This window comes from Larus michahellis, chromosome 2 (genome assembly GCF_964199755.1).
Source record: "Larus michahellis chromosome 2, bLarMic1.1, whole genome shotgun sequence".
Lineage (NCBI taxonomy): Eukaryota > Metazoa > Chordata > Aves > Charadriiformes > Laridae > Larus > Larus michahellis.
This window is the reverse complement of record NC_133897.1, coordinates 63,644,277-63,658,514: the sequence shown is the minus strand read 5'-3', so window position 1 is coordinate 63,658,514 and position 14,238 is coordinate 63,644,277.

Genomic DNA, 14,238 nt, shown 5'->3' with positions numbered 1-14,238 from the left:
GGAATTCCAGAGAAATTAAATGTAAGCTATTCAATGAAGTCAAAGCAAACTTAAGTTACTGCTCATTTCGTAGCTAGTAACTATTTTGCCTTGAAGTCTGGCCATTCCAAAGTGAATGGAACAGCTTCTGACAGCTCTAGGCTTCTTGGATGAGCACCTTAGCATCCCATTATCAGATTTTCTGGCAATAGTAAAACAGGAAAACTTTTAAGAATCCAGAAAATTCAGCGTCCCACAAACTGCTTATATCCCTTTTCCAATCTGTCATCCCCAAAGACAGTCTGACAAGTTACCAAGCAATTAATGACTCCGTGGTCTTCCACAGCCTGGAGAATCTGTAGGAACCCAGTGCTCTTTGATTCCAGTATCAAATTCATAAATTGTCCAGAAAAAAAAAACCCAAGGCAATGGATTTTCCAGTTATGTGTGCTTGCAGCCCAGAAAGCCAACTGTATCCTGGGCTGCATCAAAAGAAGTGTGGCCATCAAGTCGAGGGAGGGAATTCTGCCCCTCTACTCTGCTGTGGTGAGACCCCACCTGGAGTACTGTGTCCAGCTCTGGAGTCCTCAGCACAAGAAGGACACGAACCTGTTGGAATGGGTCCAGAGGAGGGTCACAAAGATGATCTGAGGGCTGGAGCACCTCTGCTATGAGGACAGGCTGAGAGAGTTGGGGTTGTTCAGCCTGGAGAAGAGAAGGCTCCGGGGAGACCTTAGAGCAGCCTTCCAGTCCCTAAAGGGGGCCTACAGGAAGGATGGGGAGGGACTCTTGATCAGGGAGTGTAGTGATAGGATGAGGGGTAACGGTTTTAAACTGAAAGAGGGGAGGTTTACAATTAGATATTAGGAAGAAATTCTTTACTGTGGGGGTGGTGAGACACCGGAAGAGGTTGCCCAGGGAAGTTGTGGATGCCCCGTCCCTGGAGGTGTTCAAGGCCAGGCTGGATGGGGCTTTGAGCAGCCTCGTCTAGTGGGAGGTGGCCCTGCCCATGGCAGGGGGGTTGGAACTGGGTGATCTTTAAGGTCCCATCCAACCCAAACCATTCTGTGATTCTGTAATGCAGAACACTCCAATGAGATGGAAAAAGTTTGTATCTTGTCTGTCTGCCTATACACCGATACAGAGTGATTAAATTGTACTAGTTCTTTACGGCACAGAGCCATAGGAAACAACAGTACATCTAATTGTATTTTAATTTGAACTTAATAAATTAAAGTTGTTGCTGTAATTGTGACTTCAAGAAGCTGAAAAGTGGCAAATGTGACCTTATTATAAAAAAAAACCTCTTCACACCAGCACAGAAATGATGCTTACGTGTAAGTGGGCTTACATGCCAGTTAAATAGATGGGCTTTTCTCCCCAAACCCAAGGTTAATTTTCTGTCTATTATCTCGGGACTTAAAATTCATCATGGGTCCACGAGGTGGCAGCAGATCCAAAAGCAAATTTAGCCAGACGGCCAAATTTGCAGGCTGGTTTTGTTTCGTTGAAAATACGAGGGACTTGGACAGATTAGATGCGTTTTTCCCCACTTATGCTAAATGGCTTAATTTGGCTCGATTTTGAATGAGAGTGAAGTGCTGTGCAGTCTGCTTCCCCTGAAAGCCATTTATGTGCAAAGTCATTATCAGCAACAATTTACCCCACAAGCGAACAGGCAGAAAAAAGGTGCTAGTACGTCTGGTAATTTAAAGGCTGTGTGTTGTCACTCGAAGTCCCCGCTTCAGTTCCAGAAGAAATAACAGACCACTGAAAGTATTTCCTTCCATTTAAAGAAGCAAAATGAACTTTGAAATAATACGAGCTTTTAAAATTTGGCTTTCAGTAAGGACAGTGTAAATTTTAACCTAATTATTCTAGAAAGCAAAGACTTTTGTTCCTTAGGCGTTTGGATGTTGATTCTGCAGGCTGCTGTTTTCCCGTTAAACCATGCATATCAGTCTTTTTAAAACAGAACCCACTTGAAGTTGATTCTTATCCAAGTTTAACAGTGAGAAGTGGAATTTTGAGGCTTGAAATAATGAAATGCCTCAGTGTAAAGCAGTTGGCTACAAATATACTGACAGCAACATTTTTAACTCTAGCAATAAGACAGAAACCGTCCTGCAAATATATCTTGGTTTTTTTGTGCTCCTGTCAACTGCTAAGGGAAGAGGAATACTTTATTCTATATGCTGTATTTCTTGTTGCTTAGAATATAAGAACTGCTCATTCAGCTACATTGTACTGCGTGCAGCTCTGGAGTCCTCAGCCCAAGAAGGACACGGACCTGTTGGAGCGAGTCCAGCGGAAGGCCACGAAGATGATCCGAGGGCTGGAGCACCTCTGCTGTGAGGACAGGCTGAGAGAGTTGGGGCTGTTCAGCCTGGAGAAGAGAAGGCTCCGGGGAGACCTTAGAGCAGCCTTCCAGGCCCTAAAGGGGGCCTACAGGAAGGATGGGGAGGGACTCTTCATCAGGGAGTGTAATGATAGGACGAGGGGTAACGGTTTCAAACTGAAGGAGGGTAGATTTAGATTGGATATTAGGAAGAAATTCTTTGCTGTGAGGGTGGTGAGGCACTGGAAGAGGTTGCCCAGGGAGGTTGTGGATGCCCCATCCCTGGAAGTGTTCAAGAGCAGGTTGGACGGGGCTTTGAGCAGCCTGGTCTAGTGGGAAGTTTCCCTGCCCATGGCGGGGGGGTTGGAACTAGATGATCTTTAAGGTCCCTTCCAACCCGAAGCATTCCATGACTCTATGATTCTATGATTTTTTGTATTAGCTTGAATAGTTATTTCATTATATTTTTTTCTGAGCAGTGTTTCATCCTGCTTCCTTAACAATTGCTGAAATGTTAAAAGCTTTGAACGTTACTCCATATTTTGTGTTGAAGTCTCCCTCAGCAATAGGTGAAGATTCTGATGTAGTCATGGTCTGAATTACTGGTCCAAACATACATTTTACTGAAAGAGATCTGACCTGATCAGGATCCCCTCAGAAAGTAAAAGTTTCTTAAATCCAGAGAATCATGTTGTCAATGATGTGGCATATCTCTATACATTTCAGCAGAGTATTCTCTGGACTGAAAATACACTGTCCTATATTTGAATTTAACATACTATTATGTGTTTGAGATGTACATAAACTCTGTGCACCATAAAATTGGCTTCCTAACCTTTTAAGAACTTCAACAACTAATATACAGAGCTACGCCTCCTAACACGAGACTTTAATCAGACAAAAGCTTGTTTTCACCTTGTATACCTTCTATTTCTATTTTTATCTCATTACTGGAAGCCAGTAGCATTTTCCTTCTTGGTAATTTCCATTGTAATTTAGCTAAGATTATTTTTTTTCTTTTAAATTGCTTTGCTGCAATGCTTAGGATATCTACACCTTGCAATTGGAAAGGTACTTAGAACATCTGTAGACTTACCCTAATTAGCATTAATTGGTCTGATCTGTGTATCAACAACTAGATGCCTGCATGATAAGCCAGTGCCAGATTTTTAGTGCACGTTGAATAGCTTTCCTGTGCCGAGGCTTGTTCTGTTTCATCTCTCCGTTGGAAGTAGGTAGGGCTTTACAGCTACCTCAGGTGTGTCTGTGTGCCAACTGGTCGGAACTGTGGGACCAGTTGTGGGACTGTCCCTAACAATCTGCTAGCTAGTAAGTGACACCGTTGCCTGTTTCTTCAGGCTAAGGATGGATTTCCACAAGGAAGCCTCTTTCAAGGAGATTTTGTTCTTAAGCAGGCAAACCTTTTTGTTCAGGCAACCCTTAGCTACTTTATTTTTTCTCCATGAGATCTCAGGCAGCGTTTTACATCTGGCTTTCCAAATAATGAATATGAAAGATTCATTTATTTTCAAATTACTTCACTTATTTAAAATCAGAAAACTAGAATGTGGGGTTTTTTTTCATAACTGTTTTATTAAAAGGCGAAACAAAATACAAAAGTGAGGGTTGGTGGCTGCTATTACACACATCAGAAGCAGCGTGCAGTCACACTGATAAGGAGAGTTGTATATAAAGCAACACAGATGCAAAATTAAAGCCAATGAAGATGTACATTAATGGCAAATACAATGTCCACAATTAATTTTAAGCAAGTTGAACATGTGGTCCATATTAGTGTTCGTAAAATCTTGCTATAGGCAAATAATTAATATTGCATACATCAAGTCTGGAAGGATAGCCAACTGCAAGTGATTAAATAAATGTGGAGTATATAATTAATTACAATTTGCTCTGAAGGTAATAAAGTAGTAAATAAGATCGTGGCATCATCAGTGAGCATGAGTTAAGAAACTATTCTATAGTTTTGGAAAGGAATTTCAAATAGATCTCATGTTCGCTGATGAACATCAGTTTTGATGGTGCTATAAAAAAAATCTGGGTCTGCTTTACGTTGCGTAACTTTTCTCAAAAGAGCAAATGACCTGAAACTAAAGTCACCTGTCAGTCTAAATTTTAAACCCCTGGAATCAGTTAAGGGATTAGAGACATGTCTGCTTCTCTTCAAATGAGAATGCTGAGCGAAGTAAAACAGACCTCTTGGTAACAAAGCTTTTGGAATGGATAATTTAAAAATAGGTTGTGGACTGATGGAAGCATCAAGACCATTCATTCTCTTTGACGTAGAAAAACTGCGTCAGAAAAGCCTAATTGCCACATCCTTCCCCGTAACAGAAGGTGATGCTAAAAATAATGCCTAAAAAAATGTCACCAAGATACAGTTATGCTTTTTTACTCTCTATAACGCATTGTATGCTCTATAGTCTTTGTACTGCATACTCTTTATAATGGAGTTATGCATTAACGTAAATGTATCAGTTTGCTGCCTTCAAGGCTGCTATATGTAGGCCAGGGTTGCTAGCACGTGTGTGGAGTACCTTCGTGTCTTTTACAAGACTCTCTTGTAAGGCTCTCTTATGGGATGGACAATCCTTTCGATTTGACTTCTGGAATAACGTGAAGAAATTGGAAATTGAGATATTGGAAATGAGGGAAACTATACCAGAAGATTCTGGGGTTTGGGGAGTAGAAAATTGATCCCTTCAAAATGTGGAAAAAGAGTTTTTTCAAATGGAATCATGTTCAGTCCAGTCGAATCCTTCAACCATCCTAATGATCTAAATCTGAATCTAAACTCAAGTGTCTAAAGTCTGCTGCACCTCTACGGTAGTAGAGACAGGCCGTGCTCATGCCAGTAGAAATCCTATCTTTTTTCTGGCCTTGGCTCACCATACAAGAAGACAAATAACAGCATTTAGCAAGTGATGACACATATATGTCTTTGAATACAGATAAAATGGATATTCATTTATGCTTTTCAACGCAGGCTTCACTATCCGCAGTGCATCCGCCAGTATATCACAAGCATGGGTTGGAGATAGAAAAGGATGTGTTGAAGAACATTGAGAATACCACATGGAAATTCTTCAGTGGATTATCCCACTGAATCATTGAGTCGTGTATAGGATTAGGTACTTCTCCGTATGGTGTTTAAGGACCAAATTGCTGCTGGAATATTTTCCAAAGGTTATTTTTATGTTTTGCTGTACTATGGAACTGTGTTAAAAATTATAGCATAGCTGCACCTACAGTGAGATATTTTAAAGCACCCAAAGAGCTTCATATATTTTCTTCCATGTTTTAGCAATTATAATACTCTCTCAATTAGTAATCTTTGAAGAACTGTGTGTAATTCATTCACTGCTATACATACATTTCTGTATGAACGCAGTCTGCAATCTTTGCAAAAATCAGTGTGGGCGGTATGAAATCATTTATGCTGCTAATTGACAATTTTGCAATTGCTTCTAGTTTCAAATAGAAAAAAAATCAATGTAGACTGGCAGATAAAATAAAAATGAAAGGGGAAGGCATAAAATTCCATTTTTTGCAACCAGTTTGTGTCACGCTATTTAAATCAGTTTTAGTTAAACTAGCTAAAACTAATCAGCTTAAGCTAAAATAAAATTGTTTTATTTTTGCTATGCCATACATTAGCTAGCAAGTTCTGTCAAGATGACATTTTAATTATGTGAATTACAGATCAATGCCTATTCCCACTTGTACCTACGCTTGAGCGACACGAGTGAATTAGGGTAGAACTTTGCTGGTATGCATTAATCCTGAACATGTCTCAAAACACCTTAATAAAAATGTCAAAAGGTACTTTATTTATTCTAACTTCTGCGGACTTTGATAGTGAAAATATTATATGCATAATTTACATGTTAAGTTTTACAGTGAAGGGAGTTGTTAGAGATCTCCGATGTCTTTGCTGGGAAGAGCCACACGTGCCTGAGAGCGGAGAGAGGAGGTGACGGTTTTTGATCAGAACAAGGAGCAGTGCGCTGGGACAAGGCAGCGGGGCCGGCGAGGAGAGCGAGTGCTGCCCGCAGGTTCCTTGCGTGCAGTGAGCTGACTGAATTCATCCCCCAGCCAAGGGCGAAGCGCAGCCCAGTACAGCCCCAGGCACACGGCGGTGAGGGTCACTGGCTCCTCCCTGTGCAATCGTCCTGTCCTCACCATCGCCACAGAGGGACACGAGGATCAAACGAAACTTCTTCTGTTAGGAGGCAACTTTAAGTAATACGCGCTATAGAAAAAGAACTTGTTAATTTTGAAATCATATACGGTAGATCAGAATTCAGATCCTACACAATAATTTTAAAGCTCCCTCACCATATATTCAAAAGTTCGTAGCTAAATTCTTATTGTCTTTGGTAACTAAGACTGAAAAAATAAATGAATTACTTTTCCCTTTAAAATACTCGTATTTACTTTTCTTGGGTAAAAAGTAAAAAAACTAGACCACACCTTAAAAATCACTAAGCACCTGATCTCTCTCATAACTGATATCCAAATTGTATATATATATATTTTAATATATATATATACAAAACACAGCAAGATCCAAGTAAAATTTAGTGACCTAAATCAAGACTGAAGATCCATAAAACGAAGACTGAAATTGGAAACATCTAAGTGTTGTATGCACTTTGTGCTTCAGTTTCCTGGATTCCTTTGGCGCTTGTTCCTTCCTAAATCCTCAGCTGTCCTGGTGGATTGCCATCCTCCAACTGCTTGCTCCAAATGGATTGCTCCTCCAGTGGAATAGAGGCAGGATGTGGCTATCTACATCCAAGAAAAAAGGTACAAGCCCCTCACCTTTCTGGATGCCTACACTCTTCTCGGGGAAAGCCTGAGAATAAATAACCTTTCAAAAATGTAGTGAAGTCCTACGCATAGCGTCTCAAAAGGAGAAAATGAAGAACTGCTTTGGTTTAAAAATGTTCTTACTAGTGCCCGATAGGTAATCGAGTATTTTAGTCATGTCATAAATTATATAAGTGATGCCCTTTATGCGCACCTGTATTCCTCACATGCACCACTAACTGTTTTAACTCATTAAATAGCAAAGAAGGGGGACACAATAATGGGATGAAAGCTGCGGAAGGGGGAACTGTCAGTGTACTTTTATCGAGCTGCGTTTTATTATACATCATGCATGTTTAGAGGTGCAAGAGTATTTTCAAAAACAGAACCAGAATTTTATCTTTAAAATACTTACAGGGTCTGAAAGTCACCTGGTGTGTTTTTTGCTGTTCTGTAGATCCTAGCTTTGAAGATATGATAAAAATAGTGGGATTATTTTTCCAGTAATTTCAGGGTTTAATTAGCATAGAGGAAATAATCTGCCACTTCCTGTTAGTGCATTTCTGCTTTGCTGTAGTACTTCAGCCTTTCTACATACCTGATTCGGTATTAAATAGATAATACTGATTCATTAAATGTGATAATGCTAACTTCAAACCTGTATCAATTACACTTTCATTTTGAAGTATTTTTTTCATTTGAAGTATTTTTTGTCTTAATTTTGGGCCTTGCAGTGACACGTTCCTGGACAAAGAACTGATCAGATGTTGCAAACAATCCTAGACTTGGCACAAAATGGCACATGGCACCAGAGCTTCTTGATCACTCGATTCTGGTTAACGGCTTTGGTGCCCATAAGCATATTGACATGTGGGCATTTGTTCTATGTGCAATAACACGAGGAACGTTCAGTAATAGTAAGCCCCCAAAAAAGAAAAGAAAAATTAAAATCTGAGTTTTTCTGAACCTCTAAGTAGAATTAGGGATTCCTTGTCAATGAGGTAGTGTTTTAGTGACTAATTAGTGATATTAGAGTTGCACTACTAATATAAAATCTGTTCTGTAGCAACAATAAACCCAGAAAAAATAACAAATGTTAGCCTAGCCAGCTAGAAAATCAATATGCCAGAATGCTCTTTTCCCTTACCCGCGTTGCATTTGGAAGCAAGACCTTGATGCTTTCTAGAAAGAATGAGGTTGCTCTGTTTGTTACATACCACCTTTTTAGGAGCAAGATGGAGTCTTTTGGCATTTTGTAGAAAAGGTACCTTCAAAATTGCACACTTGCAGTTGTTTAAGATGGCATGTTTTGCTCATATGTAAGGTATTCAGCAGCTGCGGCACACTTTACAGGGATGCATGAATGATAATAGGCTCCTGCGGGAAAAATTTGGGGAATGCAAGAGGAAGGGCAAGGAACACTACAATTCCTGCAAATCTGCCCTAGCTCTAGACATGTGATCTGTTTTCAGCTGTTGTTTTTTTCCATTCATTGTACTTTTCACAATTTCTATTACTTCCATTGTTGCACATTTTCTTCAATTTATATTCTGAGTGACTTCTAATAGGTAACATAATTTATTTTTTCCCCATTTTAATTTCCTAGCGAAACTGTAAAATCTTTCACATCCTTTTCAAAGGAGAGGATCTCAGGCTGGTTAGCATAAGGCAAGTGATCCAGACAGCTAGCTAATTATGTGTCCTGTTTTTCTTTTGACTTGCAGGTAACACACTAAGAGATCATTTAACACATTAAGAGATCCATGTTGGTAACATGGACAGGGGGATTGAGTGCACCCTCAGCAAGTTTGCCGATGACACCAAGCTGTGTGGTGCGGTCGACAGGCTGGAGGGAAGGATGCAAACCCCATGAAGTTCAACCAGGCCAGGTGCAAAGTCCTGCACCTGGGTCACAGCAATCCCAAGCACAAATACAGGCTGGGCAGGGAATGGATAGAGAGCAGACCTGAGGAGAAGGACTTGGGTGTGTTGGTGGAGGAGAAGCTCACCATGAGCCGGCAATGCACGCTCACAGCCCAGAAAGTCAGCCACATCCTGGGCTGCATCAAAAGCAGTGTGGCCAGCAGGGTGAGGGAGGGAATTCTGCCCCTCTCCTCTGCTCTGGTGAGACCCCACCTGGAGTACTGTGTCCAGCTCTGGAGTCCTCAGCACAGGAAGGACATGGACCTGTTGGAATGGGTCCAGAGGAGGGCCACAAAAACAATCCGAGGACTGGAGCAGCTTTCCTATGAGGACAGGCTGAGAGAGTTGGGGTTGTTCAGCCTGGAGAAAAGAAGGCTCTGGGGAGACTTTATAGTGACCTTCCAGTACTTAAAGGGCGCCTAAAGGAAGGATGGGGAGGGATTCTTGGTCAGGGATTGTAGTGATAGGATAGGGGTAATGGTTTTAAACTGAAAGAGGGGAGGTATAGACTAGATATTAGGAAGAAATTCTTTGCTGTGAGGGTGGTGAGACACCGGAAGAGGTTGCCCAGGGAAGTTGTGGATGCCGCATCCCTGGAGGTGTTCGAGGCCAGGTTGGGTGGTGCTTTGAGCAGCCTCGTCTAGTGGGAGGGATCCCTGCCCAGGGCAGGGGGATTGGAACTAGATGATCTTTAAGGTCACTTCCAACCCAAACCATTCTATGATTCTATGATTTGATGATCTAAAAGCGGATTATATTATTTGGTTCAATGTTAGTTTATGTGATAAACAGCTCGTCCCTACAAACACAAAGGAGCACAGAGGCACAGCGGCAGGTAGGCAAACCCCTATAGCCCAGTAAGAAGAACGGAGACCCTGTCCCAGCCTGTCCAAAAGCTGTCCTGGGAGAGCCATCAGCCTTGCTGTCCAGGTGTGAGACCCAAACGACGAACCTGCACAAGAGGCTCTCTGGACCACCTTGCAGACTGAGCTAAGGTTGCCGCTGGCAGTGCTATGACACATGGCATAGGATGCAGCTGAAGAGTGTGTCGGGGTTGCACTAGACTTGCCATGGCATGTTTAGGGGAGGAACATGGGGTTAGGTGGGGATAGGGAGAGATGGAGGTGGTTTGGGGGGGAACAATCATGGGTAAAGAGCGGGGAAAGGGGATAAAAGGGGCTGGTTATGTATAAACGGGTAGAACATTGCCTTTAAATTAGTTCAAGGTGATTTGCTCATTACAGGAGTTTAAAGAAAAAGCTGAAGCAACACCGGGATTTGGTGTTACTCTGACAGCTTCTGAAGGATCGTGAGTGTACCAGAAGGTTGGGATAGTGGGCAGTGATTCTTTTGAAGAAGGACAAAGGAAAGGGATAAGAAATTATATACCAAAGGGATAAGAAATTATATACCAGTCAATTTTGTTTTGATTGTTTGGGGAAAAAAACCACCCTGGAATGAGTCATCTAGCATTATTTTTGAGTAACACCATGACAGCAAGCAAGAGTCAACATGCATTTTGTCACGAACAAGTTGTGGCAAACATGTCTTATTTCCCTTCACAACAACTGAAGCAAGGAAAATTCAGGTCGGACATAAAAAAAAAGCTTTCTAAAGATAAGGCCAGTGAAGTAATGAAATATATTGCCTAGGGAAGTGGTAGAATATCCGACAGAAAGAGTCTGGCAAATCTTTCAGAAATAGTCTAGGCAAATGTTTGCCAAGCACATGGTTATGGTTTATCTTGCTTTGGAGGAATGTGAAAGGTTTGATGATTTCCAGAATCTTTTTCAGGCCTATTTTTCTCTGATTTCTTCACACAGACCTCTAGGATATGTCTCAGAAATGAACAGGGCCTTCACCAGGAGGGCGGGGACTACTGTAAAGGGCTTTCGGCTGTAAAGAGCTGATCTGAAGGCGCTCATAAACAAACCTGAAGCAGCTTAAAGCACCCTTGTTCTGGCTCGACCTTTGTAAGTGTGCTCTGGAAGAGAAACCTAGCAAAGGAAGCCACTGAAATTTGTTGAAAACCTTTCTGGGGATTAAAAAATAAAAGTTATGTTTTCAACCTCAGCATAAGACCTAATCACCACAACAGACTGCAAGAAAAAAACCTGTTTAATCTCTAGGAAACTCTGCATTTGAGAACATTTTCTAAATGTCAAGACTCCTCTCCCACATTCAAAACTTCCTGGATTTCATCTCTTTGTAGCGTGAAGTTCAAGCTCCTTGTTGCATATCTGTTACATCTATTTTCTGTGTGACGCATTCCTGTATTTTAAGATATAGCAGGAACAAACTGTGTTTACGTATCATGGGAGTTATGGCCTCAACTGCTTCAAAAGAGATAGATGGAAAATGAAGGGGTTTTTTTACTTTACTTATCATATAATTGCAGCAGTTCTATTTGCTCTTGTGAAATGAACTGCTAGATCTTATTAAGTCAACTTAAATTTTGTAAAAAGTGTCTTCAACAGTCAGTGGAAGTTTTTCATGACTGTCTTTAGCCTTAGCGGAGGCACTCTATATGCTGCAGTGATGCATTCATAGTCAACCATTGCAGCAACCTCTTAACACCACAACTCTGCTCCATAATATAAGGGATTTTTGAAAAAAAGCTAATAAAAGTAGTCTGCCCTAGCAAAGAAAACCAAAGGATTTAGAGATACTATGAAGAAATGAGAAATAACCCTGCAGAATTAATTCCAAGGAAATTAGTTGTATATACCTTCCCTTCCGCATTGCTACTGCAGACGCTTGAGTGTATGACTGACAACAGTAAACCTGGGCAAAAATCTGTGCTTTGAGTTAAATATGTTTATAGAACTATTTTCTTCAGAAGAACATATAGCATAGGTCTGCCTGAGAAAGTACAGTGCAGAAAATACATAGCTAAATAAAATGACTTAGATCCCAAAAGATATAAAAGAATTAGTTTTGCACACTTATGAACAGATGTGCATACTTTTAAATGTAGCATATTGCAAAATTAAATAGTATTTTATTTAATATTTCTATTAATTATTACAAAATTATTAAATACTTATTTAATTATTTATATTAATTGTTAAAATTATTGCTCATTTATTATTTAATCTTAAATGTCAAGTGGCAAAAATCGGGAAGGTTTAAAAAAAGTTAAGAATAAAGGCAGTTCAGGTTAAGAATCCTTTCTAGTAATATTTATAATTTATTGAGAAGTTATCCTTGGTAGATTTCCGCCTTGCTTCTAGATCATTGATTTTATAATCACTTCAACTGTCAGCACTGGTAATTAAAAGACATAACATTCTTTTGTGAAGTACAATGCAACTAGACAGACATTATATATATTCATCGCGGTGTTTCCATTCTGTTTAGCATTTTCTATGTACGAGTGAATGAATCATGACCCACACATTATCCATTGTAATAGGATTAATAGAGTAGGACTTCTGATCATATTGATATATTTATTCCTGAGACTAAATATCGTATAGTGTTTTGTATGCAACAAGAGTTGTCCAATAAATGTGACATTTTCCTCATTCAAACACACAGCAGATCTACTAACTGCGAGGAGAATAGGTTATCCTTCATCCAGAATTTGTTACAAAGGAGATTATTTTTCAAATAAAGAAAATTTCTTACTGAGATCAGCAATGCAGCGTCACAATTCTTAATGAAGATATTTTTACTTTGTAACGCCTATGTGCTGTTGCTGGTATACCTTCTGACCCAAATATTTTAACATGTAGATATACAAGACCACTTGCAACAAAAAGTATAAAATTTAAACAACCATAAATTATCTACTGTATGTCACTGCAGGCATTGACTCATTTTTGCGGTAGCAAGGCTCAATTTCTACTGGAATTTCTTGATGTTGTGTCTGATGCAATGAACCCTAAACCAAAAAGGAAATGCTTATCATTAGCTTGTGTTATGATGCTTGCATTTGAAAATAAATTGATATGGTGGGAGTGGATCAGTAAATCTATCAGTAGAGCTATTAATTAAATCCAGTGTTGGGGGTTTTTTTCAAAGAAAAAACATCCAGACACAATCCTTGTTTCTTATCAAACCATCTTTTTTTTTGTGCCATTCACTATGAACTCACTGAGAATAACCATCTTTATAACTTTACGGTTAATTGCCTTTAAATGTGAAATAGCATGGCTGTTTTGGTACCATACATGGGCAGATCACTAAAACAGCTGAGTAACTATCAAACCCAACCTTCCTTCCAATGAAGGAAATGCGTATCAAATTCTTTAAAGGTAGCTTAATCTTATGTAACAAGACTTGTGAAGTTTTTAAATTCAGGCTTCACAAGTGTAATGTAAGTTTTGACAAAGTGTTTTGATTTGGTGATGGAGAGACATGATTAACTCTTGACCTACTTACATCTACTAGCATTTTGCAGTAAAAATAGGAGTGGTGACACACCTCCAGAGGTGTAAGAATAAACCAGCAATGCCTAAACATGGGGGACATTTTTTTTTTCCAGTTAAAACAAAGAAATCATCTAAATAAAGAGCAGCTTTTATAAAGAGGTTCAGAATTCTTGACTGGCATCACTTAGAATTGCCCCCTCCTACCCTCTTAGTAGTAAGAAAATATTATTTTCCAAATCAGCTAGATTTTGCAATGAGTATCAAATGCAATATTTAGAAAGGAAACACTTTATTTCACGTGTTCAGCATCAGTGTGTGCATATAACTGATGCATTTGCGTTCGACCAATTTAGTGACAGGCTGTGACAGCCAAAAATGACAGAATTAGCAGCACTACAATAGGGCTCATGACAAACAAGAAAAGTGTCAGTAGTGGATGGTATTGCATCAGATGCTGAAAAAAAAGACAGCACATAACCAGTTTGCGTACCTGCTTTTAGTTCACCTAACTGGAGTTTTCTGCCAGGTCCGTAGAGGTATTACAGTCCATAGAAGCTTTAGAACTTATTGCAAAGAAATTAATTGCCTCTGATTAACTGCACCGTAACATGAAGTAGCCACATAAACCAGGGGCAGACATTATTACATAGCAGCCCGTCTTGTTCCTTCCTGGTACCAAATCAGTCTACCTACGTGACTGCCAAGGTAAGGAACCAGAACAAACAGAAGAGAGGCAACAAATAACATGTTTTCTGAACATGGCAGTCAAAGAAGAAAATGTGAATTGATCCT